This window comes from Triturus cristatus, chromosome 3_2 (assembly GCF_964204655.1).
Source record: "Triturus cristatus chromosome 3_2, aTriCri1.1, whole genome shotgun sequence".
NCBI classification, from domain to species: Eukaryota; Metazoa; Chordata; class Amphibia; order Caudata; family Salamandridae; genus Triturus; species Triturus cristatus.
Genome location: NC_140584.1, coordinates 497,093,532 through 497,107,373, shown reverse-complemented (window position 1 = coordinate 497,107,373; position 13,842 = coordinate 497,093,532). Strand labels below are relative to the sequence as shown.

Here is a 13,842-nt window from a genome sequence, read left to right as displayed (position 1 = left end):
CGAAAGTGAAATTAATCGCGGTAAAGCGCGACGCGCGCGCCCGCGTACATGCACTGTAGGTCTAGGCTGGCCTGGTAGCACTTTTTGGAGCCCTCACAAAATGTCTCGCCAGACCAGCGCATGCGCTGGGTCAGGCAACACCTAAAAAGACTCACCATGTAACAACCGAAGTAAAAGGGGCAGTCCTCCTGCGAGGTTACGAATGAAGACAAGGCGGAACTAAGGAGGGACTTACAAGCCTATTAATGAATCATAAACCAGCATTTACGAAGGAAAATGACACAAGCCAATGACAATTATAGGCGGAGAGTGGGTGGGGCTTCTATTCTTTATTCCAATACAGCATGGCTCGCAGAGCAGCACATGCGCTGCCCAGGCTTGACTTAATGAGATCAACTTGTAAAGGTATCCTCGTTACTCGATGGCTTGTGTGCTTTTTCATCTGGCCTCCAAAATATTCACCATTTTTTCAGATTAAGCCTCGCCCAGCTTTGGATTAGAATAAAGTTAGTTGAAGCAGTTGCTAAATACCTTGAGAACATGGAGGCAAACAGGCCGTTCATACTAAAAATAATATTTTGTGGGTGAATTGTATGTATTATTCTCTGGATATATGGCTGTTTTGTCATCTATTACCTATTTGTTTGCAGTTTGAACCTCATTTCGAGGTCAGTAAAATTCTTATTTCGCCAGGAACTTTAGGTAACTACCGAATCGCTGTTACACATTACAAAGGAAAACTCTCAGCTCTGCTATTTGCCTACTCACATTTCACTAAGTAGAAATTGGTGAAATGTGAACCGTTAAAGTGCCCTGTATTTTGGAACAATCTGCAGGATTAGATGGAATGGCATCAATTCCCAAGGTGATTTCCCATTTCTGAAGGCTAAACTAAGAATACCCTGGCATTTCTACACATTGGAATTACATATCCTGACAGTGGCGGAAATTCTGGTACCAGGAACACCGCAATAGTATTCCATGGGTTAAACGACTAGATTCTAGATCCAGTAATTTACTGCTATGAAGTAGCACTGGTGTAGCAGAACTTGTTAACCACTGTTGCTACGTCAGGAAACAATTTCTGGCTGCTCTGGCAGGGCTTCCTAAAAACCTGAGAGAGCAGTGCTAGAAAGCGGTGAACACAGCTTCTGGATCAGAGGGAAGTGAAAGCGCAGAGACAGGTGGGTGTGTGTGGCCAGGAGGAGAGATAATGTTATGTATAGCTCTCACATTACTCCTCTGCCCCTTGTGTAGCAGTTGAAAGCAGGAGCAGATAATTTTAGGAGCAATACATAACATGAAATTATAGATGTGTAAAAAGTGAATTATGGGGATATTTTTCACCACATAGTTCTAAGTGACAGCATAGACAACGCTAGCTTTGCTCTCATTGTGTATTTGTTGTCACTCTGAACCCCTCGGTAAAAAACATTCTTGTGATTCACTGTTACCTATCTATAATTCTGTATAGTGTAGGGTACAGTGACACTTAAACAAGGCCCTTGCAGGCATCGGAACACTCTTCATAAGTGATCGCACAGGGTTCGTTTAGAAGGACTAATTACATGGTACAGTGAATACAGGATTGATTAGATGGATACAAAGATGTATTCATGGAGTAGAAATGTTTGATTATCTCATTGTAAACTGCTGTGGCATACCTAACACATCACAAGAAGTGGTCATGTTAGTAACTGCAGTAGCCAACAGAATATACATGTATAAACACAATTGTGGGTATACTGATGCTGAGGTGTCTTGGCCCACGGGCAGTTTTTTCATATCTTTGAACCACATAAGTGGTACTAAGTTTTATTCTGAAAAATATGTCCTGTCAAGTTCTGCCACAATCTTAGCCAAGGCAGGAGGTATTACTAGGTTGCAGATCCTACAGTGGGTTACTCCCAATTCAACCCTTATTGCCACTGTTGAGGTCCGTGAGGAAAGACCCAATAACATTCAGAAATATCTGCTTCCAGTTAACTTAACAGCAATGGGCTTTCTATACCCCATAGTTATGCTGCGTATAGATACAGCCCAAAACTGATACCGGATGAGTTTCCTTCATCAGTTCCACTCAGTCTCCACTAAAAGACAGGACCTTCACCAGCTGCAATTCAGCTTGTGACTTTTGTTCTATTCCATGACTGGAAGATGGACGTATATCCTGGTAGACTCTTAAATCCAGGATTAGCGAGTAAACTACTTCCAAATTGCTATTTCTTCTGAGGGAGTTGGGTTTTCTATATCTTAGTCTTCCGGTGAAATCATTAAATAACCCTCACACTGGGTTGGTGGACCTTTGATTGTCGACCAAGAGAACTAAGGAGCGATCATCTAAATCATTTCAATAATATGTTAAATTGTAAATGATATTTAGAAAAGTCAATAAGGAGAATTTTGAAAGAATTACATTTTCTTTCGATTCTTTTAGTTTTTCATCTTTTATTCATTACGTTTTTATCTTTAGATCTCAGCATTAAAAGTTAATATAATACATCAATTTAAATTTGAATGTAAAATAGAATATGTTTATAAAGATCACAGTTAATATTGTAGTAGACTTTGTCCACATGGTTTCGAGTTGCGCAGTGCTGATCCCCTTCTGGGCCGAGGTGGTCCGAGGAACAGGAATGACACCAGGGAGAGATTTGAGCAACACAGGGGAGGCGTGCCTCTTGGGGCTTTTCCCCCGCCCACCGAAACTGATAGTAGGAAAGAAATTTGTCGATCTGGCCCTAGCCCTTTCGAAGAGACGTATTGCGATGGCATGGAAGATTGATAGAGGACCACGGTTAGAAAGCTGGAAGAGAGACCTCACTAATTGGGCAGACGCAGAGACGAGGGTGCTTCTCAGGGAGGATGCGAGGGGGATACGAAAGAAGCCTATGGCAGACCAATCGAAGGACTTGGTGAGAGCCTGGGAGGCCCTAGATCTTGAAATAATGAGATAAGGAATGAGGGTGAAGCACAGATCCCAGATCGATTGCCAGATCATGCACAGCGAGGGTAATAGTAGTTAAATTGGACAAGGGTGTTTAAGTAAGGGAGGATACACGGCAACAGAGGGGACATGCCTAGGACCCTAGACGACTGCTGTGGAGGCAGGAACTGCTGGAACGACATGCCGAGCACAGACCTCACTCACACACACACCCAAATTAAAATTGTGATACTTGTATCCTATATTGTATTTTGAATAACTTTGGAAATGCCAATAAACAAAGTAAAACATTTTTTAAAAGTTAATATTGTAGTTATTCTGCAAGTGTGGTCCTTAAACGAAAATTCATTATTCTTAATTAAATTGAAATAGCATGAGAAAAAGATGTCAGTTCAGATACTCTATAAAGAGTTCTGATGAGAGACTCCATGCACAAACATAACGCCTTTGCACAATAAGCTGGAAAGTATTCTCAGCTCCAAAACATCATCAATTAACAAAAGCAAGGGAGCCTCTCATAAAGGAAAACATCAGAAACTTAAAAGAAAATCTCTAACCAGAGTCCTCCAATAGAAATTCAGCAAACTCCTGGAAACAAGCAATCTACCTATTTTTACATACTGGCACAATAGATTTTCAGATGTTGGACATTGAAAAGTTGTATCGTTGAAATTTTCTAGTCCAGACTGTTCTTCTCAGGACTCCATCCTGTTGCCTCCTTTCCTCCCGGTGGGAACTCTTTTGGTTTTCTAATACAAAGCAAATGCCTATTGACTAGCTAACAGAAGGTTTCTGGAAAAATACAACATCTGCAACAGAAAGAAAAACATTGTGCGCAAACAACTATTCAATGTAAAAACAGGCCTTTCAATGCTAATGCATTATTTTGCAGTTAGTATGGCATTGAGAGTTAGGCTAACTTAATTCATCACTTATGTTTCACGTTTTCGCATATAATACTTAAGTATGGTTACCTGCTACAAAATGTTGCATTTAGTATATATAGTACTCAAAAATGAACTTTGCACGTTATTAATGTAAGCGCTTCTATGAACTGAGTAGTCCAAAGACTTGAGTGAGGAGGACTACAATCATACCAATTCCGCTGTCCTGGTTCAGCAAGGGACATGCTCCCCATTGAAAATAAAGTTTGTAGTCCATTTTCTAATTTCAAGGGCATGATTATACAACCTCCGCCAAGACCTTGCTCTAGCTGTGCCTTGTTTGTTGAGATAAAAGTTGGAATCTTAAGGTCTTTCACATTATTGCATCGTATTAATTATGTAAGCTAGAAAGCTATCCACAAGAGCAACATATGGCTTTAAATGTGGTAGAATTTTTACGTCATCAAAGAGTTCTTGATTCTTTTCAAAGTACTGCATGTCTTGTATATGTACATATGATTCCCCTTTATGCATCCAGAAAAACCTTCAGAGAAATGTCCTCATCTCCACTGTCATTCATGCAAATATTTAGTTACCTCCCATTTATTGTGACTCCATGTCTTATCTCAGTCCAATGCTATATGTGAACCTACTAACATACACCTAATTAAGTAGCCTTTTGGAGACTACTGTATCCTCCCCTTAGGCTACTATGAAATAGACTTCATTTCTATGTGCAACTTTACATGAATTCATCTCTGCCCTTATAGAGATTCCCAAATTGATTTGCATAACAAATCAATACACCTGCCAAGACATTTTAATCCCTCCTCATACTTCAGAATACCGTGTGATGATGTTAGACCTGCATTCGCTCTAAACACAAGAAAAAGAAGCGTAGAGAAAAGATAGATATTTCGCTGTGGTTTTTGGGCAATAGGGCAGTGAAGACTCGTATGAAAGTATGCATATTCAGATATATTGTACAACACATTACTTTTGGTGGGCACAGTCTCTAATCCTTTCTTAAAAGGATTAAGGAACATTTTACAATATATGTATTAACCACACTGCCTTAAGTGGAATTTTCCTTTTTTCACTATTCACATGACCAGAACTGCCACACATGCATCTGTGCATGCGTTCAAACATAATTGCAATGTGATTGTTGAGGCTATCTTTGTCAGAAGATTTGTTTCAGCATATTTTCCTAGGATCTGTGTATAAGCATATGTCACTGTCTGGCAGTTCTATGAGACTAATTCTGATTATTAGGATATGTACAGCATATAAAAGTAAGGGTAAGAACAAGGAACCTGACTGAAATTATGAATTCCAGAACCTTTTTTGCTTGCAACTTCTAATTCGTCCTAACTACCAGTTTTAAAATCTTGGAACATTAATTAGAGTTTTACATTATAGCCTCTGATACTTGTAATGTGGTGCATACAATATCGGCCACGTGTGTGTCCCATACGCCAAACTCTAAATAAGGCTTAGTTGCTAATTTGGTATTGTATTAGTAAAATTAAGATAATTGCATTATATGTACAGCAACTTGGGTCCAACGTTCAGACTAACGAGATAAGGGTGGAGGAGTCTGGGGAACTCGGGACAACAATTTGCTTGCATTCTGCAGTAGATGCATTTCTTGGTTGCTATAACAGTGGTACTGAGTGACACCACAATGTTTTACACACACTTGACGAAGGGGCTACTTTTGAAATTTTTGCTGTTCCACACAGCACGAAGACCAATTTCTCAGAATGATGCCCCCCAGCTGCTCTTAGAAGCTCACCACCCACTCCTTCGAGGTCTCAAAAAGATAATGCAGGCATAACAGAGTGAATGATGTGTTCTGGTTTCCTATTTCATATTTGAGGGAAGAGATTTAAGATCTATCTTGGAATTCTTAAACCGCAACCCTGACTTTAATACAGATCATAAATATGCTCAAAGGTGGGGTTAGCGATGTTTGTATCAATATCCTCATCTTGATCCTGGTTGCATATTGGAAGTACTTTAATCTGTACGGGGATGGGAAAAATAACACTTGTTGCTCCTTATTTTTATTTCAAAACAGTGTACAGAAATGTCCTGTTGGGGTGTGAAGCCATATGTTCATCCCAAGGCGTTTTATCTTTGTTCATACATGAAGGATCCTATCCTTTCCTTGGTTAGTGTTCTGCCTAAGGGTAAGCCTAAAAATTATTTTTCGTCAACCAAGACGTTTTTCAAAAGTTACAGCTCCTACAACTCATGTTGGATACTGTGGATGGCATATCTCCACTTTGATTGGAATTTAGGTTTCAATACTGTTTTTGAGACAGCAAACAAAGGGAAAAATCCATAATCTGGACACAAATCACAGTCTTGTTCAAAAAAGGAATGCTACATATCCCTCATAAGGCCAGTTGAATATGTTGTGAGCTCTAACACTGTCTAGGTCAACATTGTGATGTAGGATAACATTGTGGTATAAATGTGTGAATACATTCTATTCATGCATTCTACATTAGTCCCAATGCCTCAGGGGGGAGAAAGGAAAAAGTGGAGAGATAAAGGTTGCATTGAAAAAAGTCCCAAGACAACATTGAATGAACCCCCCTCCCCCATAGCAGAGGAAAATCTACACTGCAACAGCACTTTTGAAACTATTTTCTTCCCTTACTCAATATTGCAAGGAACCCCTGTACCCCTTCTGTCTTGTGAGAAGACTTATTTTCTACCTCAGGGGTCACTCTCTGTTTCACCGGATAGCCAATGGAAGCATCTGTTCCCTTCCCATTCAAGTCTTTCCTCACAAAAATTCTGGATTTCTGGCCACAGTGGCGGAACACAGGTCTGGGAAGAGGAAGATGAAATTGCCTTCAAGTTGCTGTGATTTCTTGCACACCTCGTCTACTAACGACTAAGTGAATTCATGCCCTTACAGTTCCAGCCCCACTGGTGGTGTTGATCTTAATGTTAGAGGCCATTAAGTATCCCATAGTCATGATAATCCTTTCATCCCCTTCTTGTGACACCAGACGCTCCCTCAACACTTTCTTCATTGCCGTTACAAGCGATTCCACTATTAATGATGAGGGTAAGCCTTAGTACTTCATATTTAGCAACCAGTTGCCCCAGATTGGTAATTGCACATTTCTTATTGAATTAACCAAATTCGTCCTTCCATTTATAAACAAGCTTACTCTATTGCCCCCTTCCCCACCACTCCCGCTCAGACCCCATCTCCCTAAATTCGGAAGCCTAATATCAGGGATTTCCAATCTTAGCAAGCACTGAATTCCCCATGTCCCTTATGTCTCAGTTATTGCATATGTGTTTTTGAAAAGCCTCGGTTGTGAAGGCAAACAGTCATGATGACTAGCAGCGCTGTAGTGAGGCCTTAAAAATTTGAAAGGATGTAGAATTTATTTCATTTACTCAAAGACTCTTTCTCTAGGGTCTTGATAACTTGCTATATTTCACTCCCAAGAAGCATGGACCAAAGCCAAATGACTTGAGTGCCATCTCCACTTTAGACCATTTAACCGAGACAAAATGCACATTTGTCTCTGTTCAAATATTATGCAGAGTTGTCCCTAAACCGTCGCCCCATTATAAAACTAGATTGATCTAAGTCTTTAGGAGATGTAAGTAGCGTAGGTTGCCAGTTTGCAAGTATCCCCATGAATAGCTTGGTGTCCAAATTTAATAAAAAGCTTAGACGATGAGAGTTGCTTGGTGTTGGATTCTTAAAAAGGTGTGCAAGCAAGAAAGCAAAAACTTTTATAAAAGACACCGTATAGACATCAGGTACCCGGTCCTTTCACCTTTATTCTTTTTATTCCAGTTATGCCTTACAATCGAGTCTTCTCCGGGTCCGCATCAAGAATACGGAACTCTCTCCCACCCGCCATTAGAAGAATCCCTTCTCTGGCATGCTTCAAGAAGGAAGACAAAACCTTCCTTATGGGTAAATTCCTCGTTTAACTTCTGCCATCAACCACCACTGAGACCCTGTTTAACTTCCGGCTTTGGCCTCCCCGCTGACTACCTAGTCTCCCCCCCAGGATACCTGGGGCCCTGTCTTGTGTAATTGTAAATATAAACTGTACATACGTACATCATATTTCCAGCACTGTATGTATACTATGTGATGCTAAGCCTTTTGTATAACTCTATGACTCCTGTAAAGCGCTCTAATACCCCAACGGGTCAAGTTCGCACTCTATAAAACACTAAATAAAAAAATACAAATTAAAAAAATCACTGACTTCTGTAGTGATGGATGCATACTAAACATTGTCTACACTCATCAAACAGTTTAAGGGCCTTGACCTTATTAAAGTAACATATTTCTCCCTATAAAGACCTTGATAAAGGTGGCTAAATGAGTTTGCCATGGCTTCATTATCATGAATAACTGCCCATTGGGTGCTTTGAGTTCCTTTATATTTTCTCCCATTGTTTCATCTTTCAGTTGTGTAGCCAGAATCGTAGCTGCTTTATTACCCAACGAGTAATATTAATGCTTAGTGCGACAGTGCATACCTTAGTCCAAGTCCATTGCTTTCACTGGAAATGGATCTGGTGCCAGAGTGTTTTGGCTAGCATGTGTGTGTATCTTACCTTTAGGTCTTTAAACTGGTATTCTAACGGCTGACTCTTCTTCACCCTTAGTTTTTAATGCAGGCTGCTGCCTCACAAAACCTGCATTTCAGGCTTCTTCTACATCACTTTTAAGTGTTGTGTCACTTAAAATAGTATCATTAAGCTTCCAATTTCCCCACTGTCTATGAGGTGAATCTTGTTTCTGAGATGGTGGCATTGGCACATGGTCTAACAAAGCTGTGTGTTCTATATTGGCTTCGGTGAAGTTCTGTGTCAGCCTTTGTTCTACTAGGAAGTTACCCCATCTGGCATAGGTACTGTGGGCAACTAAAACCTGTAATCAACCAAGTTTGGGTACAGGGATAGCCATATGTATGTCAGCCGAGTCCATGTAACCAGTCTACAAGAGCATGAGGAATCATTCTTCCTTACCCCCACAACTCACATCTCAGACCCGATCTATCTTTTACGTTGTTCATTACCAGATTCAGAGCCACACCTATAGGAAATTTTCCCTTTATTTTCCTATCAAGTCCAATATAATCGATTTGAGGAAAGCCTCCTGATTGTCCTTAGGTGCATAGATGGACGCTATAATTAGTGCGTCCATCTGTTGCCAGAGTTCTGTTTGCCCATGCCTTTTCTCCTAATCCCCTTATTTAACTCCTGCCTTTTCTTTGTCAAGCATTAAGCCTGTCCCATCTAGGTTTGAGGTACAGAGGCTGTACCTATTAGCTTTCCTCCCTTTAAACAAAGTTGAACCTGCAGCTATTTTTAGAAACAAAAGTTTTTATAATGTTCCTATGTGTAGAGATCCTTTCTCTCAGTTGGCATTTCATGCACATCTTGTCCCCCGGCCAATAGATCACGGTGCATAACTCCCCATCCCCCATTTTCCCAATAAATCAGTGGTCACATTCTTTAATGCACCCTCATAATTTGTCTTTTACAAATAGTTGGGTTGTCACCTCATTAGGCCTTCAGTGCAGTCCATGCTCCATTCCCCAAAGCTTAGCATGGTATGGAGCAAATTTTCCTTGCTTCATGCACTGCATTATTTCACGAGTGCTCAAAGTTTGAGACTGAAAGTGTTTTCCTGCATATCATTTTCCTGATTGCTTGACATACAAACAAACTGACTTTCAACTCTGTACTCTGGTGAAGTCCTCTCATCAGTGTTGTTTTCCGGGAGCTTTACGCATCACATGTGCTTTCTGAACAAATTGTATACCATCTTTTCCATTCCATGTCATGAAGAGTCGAATGGGGTGTCCCGAATTGATAAGGCAAATTTTTTTTAAATGTAGTTTTATTGATATATAACAAACAAAAATCATCACTAAAACAAAAGGCATATGCATAAGTTACAGGTAGGAGGAGTTCATTCAATGACATTTTGATAAAACAGAGCAGCATTCAGAATTGAACCCTAGAGCTCGGTTGGTATAGGTCATGGTGTGGACAGGTCATCCAGGTCAATGCTATGTGGTGGACTGCAAATCTCCCCATGGCCCCCAAATTAACGACCATTTCTTCGGGCACCCTATTGCAACATAGACAGCCTTTTTCCGGAACATGAACCAGTCCATGCTTTTCTTCCATTCCGTGAGTGTAGGTGGGTGAGTGGCTCCACACTGCTGAGCTATGTTTCTTTTCGCAAGCATCAGTCCCAATGTTACCCAGATCCTGCCCATTCTTCCGATAAGGCACATTTTGAGGTCGGAGGAAATGGACTGCCATTTTAAAGTCAGTCAATTGAAAGCGGCCCCAGCCTGGACCTGAAACAGTTGAACTTTGTGACTGTCAAAGTTCGGGCCAATTCTATTATCTTTTTCTTATCATATTAATAAACTCTTGTGAGGCAATCAGGTGGGATATCAATTCATCTATTCAGCGTTGCCATGCTGGGTGTTTGGTTGATTCTGATGAATTGATCAACTTTTCTGCTCCTAATAACCTAGAGCATTCTGCCAATGAAAGCTTGTAATGTCTGGTCCCTCTGCATGATGGGCCCCGGATTTGTATATTATTGAGCAGGGATCTGTTCTCAAGATCGTCGTGCTTAATCATGATCCAGTATTACTTTTCCGCCAAGAACAAGAGTTTATTTCCCAGACCATGATGTTCCTCCTCTCTCACATCCATCGTTGGTTGGAATGTCTTCGACCCTGTGCCCTAGAGAGGTGTTATCTTGCCCTATTTCTTGCAAACTTCAGGTCCTTTCTAATGGCCCGAGCTGTTCCTTGATTCCATCAAGAAACCCCTTTATAAGAACCACCTCTACACTGTTAGCATTTCCTCTCTTTGGCAATAATATAGCAGAAGATGGTCATGCTGCATTTTTACTGTCATGACAGGTATTTGTTTTTTCTCCCCCCAGTATGAAAATTAGGTGAAACACCTGAAGGGGGAATTTTTTCCTCCTAGAAGTACATAATGTAAACATTAAAAAGACTTTTAAATATGTGTTATAGAGCCACCTTAATGGCTCATAATTAATAAATAAGTAAATAAAGACAGAAAGGTCATGTTGAAAATGAATAACTGATTTTATTTAAAGTTGTATTCAAGTGTCATGTCCCGGCTTTTGCAGAATACTAAAACATGAACTAATTTCCAGTATGTTTCTCTGGGAAAGGTGGCAATCCCACTCTAGTAGGCTCAATCTAAAACAATAAATAAAAATAATCTGTATAACGAACTGACAAATGGAACTAGTAAACTTGAGAGCTGAGCATATCAAACAGTCACTCCTATTCTACTGTCCCCCTATATTTTTGTCTCCTCAGACAGTCAGCTGAGATCTTCTGCTACTGATGGTGTCTTTAATTTCAGTAACTCCTTTCAGCAGTTTTCCACTGTGCAAGAAAAGAACTGGCCTGGCAGAAATACAGCTCCGTCTCTATGGCCATTTCACCAAAGGTTTGCCAGTCCGAAGGTGTCTCTGCAGTAATCTTCAACTTAACGACCGCGCTGAATTGCAAACCTCTATTCCTGACGAGTCCTGGAACAGAAGCAGGAAGCACACAGGCTACATTAAGCTAAGCATGACGCTGCTGTCACATTGACAGCAGCGTTGTTATTGGACTGTTTGGCCGGCGCACGACGGCAGGCCAAACCGTCATGCGCCGACCCAAGACGTCCAGGAAAACAATCATGCCCACTTAGAAAGAGCCCAAACCACTCCTCCCTCTGCTCTATGAGCAGCCCAGCCTGCCCTGAAACACTGCCTTATCAGGGAAAAATAAAATTATAATAACATTCTGTTATTGTTATAAATGTTTTCCTTTTTTGCACTGCTGAAAAGCAGCGGGCGACGCTCCTCCGCCTCAGTGGAAGAGCCGCCACTGCAAAGCACACCACTTGGAAGTAGAAGTATGAAAATTCGACCTCTCATCCTTGTTTCCTAGCAGCAGCACAATAAAAGCTTTGGAGTCAGTAGCAGGACCTGCAGAGAGCATACCAGACAGAAACAAATCCTGACTCCTAGACAATTGGGGCATTGAAAAAAAAAAACCACTGAATTCACAGCCTCAATGGATTCCGCTGAAAGCAAAGAACTCTGTGTCACACAACCAATCCAGGAATGTCAGAAACTGGACTACGAATGGGAGGAGCAGAGGTAAAAAGACAGGAGTCCGAGAAGTTCATGATAGAACAGCCCAGAGTACATATGCGCTTCAGGAATAACCAGATCCCACCCAGCGATAAACTCATGACAGTTCTGTGAGAAAATATTCGAAATGATGATGGTGGTGGTGGTATGCTATTTCCCTAGAGCTTCAGCTTTTAATGCATCTTATAATTAGGAAGTGAACATGTAGAATCACTTACGTCACAAGAATATGAAGTCTGTTAAGGAACATAAGGGTCCTGCGCTCTATAGTACACAAGACACTATCTCTCCCCCTTTGTTAAATAAAAAGGTACAGACAAAATACATATATGTTATAGTTCCTCAATGAGTTGTTAAGGTGCTCAAACCGCACTTCCAGATCACGTAGTGTGAGGCTGAGGAGACACAGGCCAAATAGCCATAGTAGGCTCTAGTGAACTATCCACTGAGGCAGTCCTGGGGCTCTCCTGTCCCTCGGATGACAGAGTTTCACTCCAGATGTCTGGAACTGACAGACTCCGAGGCAGGTGCTTGAATTGTGAGGAATCCCTTGCAATGGACTTTCCAAGATGGTGAGCAGTCACCATGGGTCCATTACTAGTCACAACTTGTAACTGATCTTCATTGCATGGTCCATCAGATTTGAGTTTCCACCTTTGCTTGACCAGGACACATTTCCTTTCTGAAACATAATTTCCCAAGCACATTGACGCTTGTCTGCATAAGTCCTCATTCTGGACTTAGGAGTCAAACTTTCTGAGCATCAATTGTTCTCTCAGTGGTCGAGTGGGGCAGCTTGGTATGCATCGCTCTCCCGAACATCAGAGTGACCGGGCTTTCGCCGGTTGTACAATGAGGGGTGTAGACCTGTAGGCACGAAGAGTAGAATGAAGACGGACTTGAGCTCAAGTCCTTCTTGCGCAGTGCGTGGGACAGCCTTTTTAATAGTGCTCTTAAAACATTCAACAATGCCATTAACCTATGGCCATAAAAGCATGCTTTCCTGATGCTTGATACTCAAATAAGTAAGAAAGTATTTGAATTCCTGGCAATTGAGAGGTCCAAAGAAGTCAACTGCAATTTTCTCCCAGATGTGTCTTGGAAGATCCGACAATTCCATAATGTCCCACATGTGCCATTTCAATGACTTGCTGTGGTAGACTTTCGGGAGTGACAATTCTCGACTCTCGCAAGATAATCTCTTCTTGTGTAATGGACAGTTCATCACGCACATTCTTAAATTTCTTATATTCACCGTCGTTTTCAGGAGGTCGACCAAGTGTTCTCCAGGATCGATGCATAATAATGTATTTGAGGATGAGCATATTCCTGTATGCATTGGTAGCAGCTCTTATTTGCACCTCGGACACAGCTACAGGAGTGCTGGATCTCACAGTAAAGTTCAGGTAGGCCATGGCCATTTTTGAGGAGGTACCCCAGCATTTCATGGGCTCGCGAGAATAGTAGTTGGGAGTGTTTTAATCTTCTCCCCTCCGGTGCACAATGGTGTAGTCCTACTCTTGCGGTCTCAACTACTTGCGGTCTCAACCCCCACCTCTCAGTGCAAGGAGATTGCCAAAGATAATAATCAAGCGCAAAATGTTTCCCATACCGAAACACATGAAAGTGCTAGGCTTTCTTTCTCAGATTGTGAGTAAGCTAGTTCAGTCTGTGACAAACTTCAGCTACCATTAGCTACAGTATTCCTTCATGTGTTTGCATGTCCACTGTGTTGGCCAAGGACCACGCCCAAGCCCACTGGGCTGGCATTGCAACAACAATCTCTGTATGCAATT

The 13,842-nt window shown here is 41.3% G+C and overlaps 1 protein-coding gene across 6 annotated transcripts in view; it reads left to right on the top strand.

Annotated features, from left to right (window-relative positions):
* Positions 1 to 13,842, top strand: part of SBF2 (SET binding factor 2) — a 2,080,461-nt gene that overhangs the window by 241,913 nt on the left and 1,824,706 nt on the right. The gene's annotated exons all lie outside the window — the stretch shown is intronic.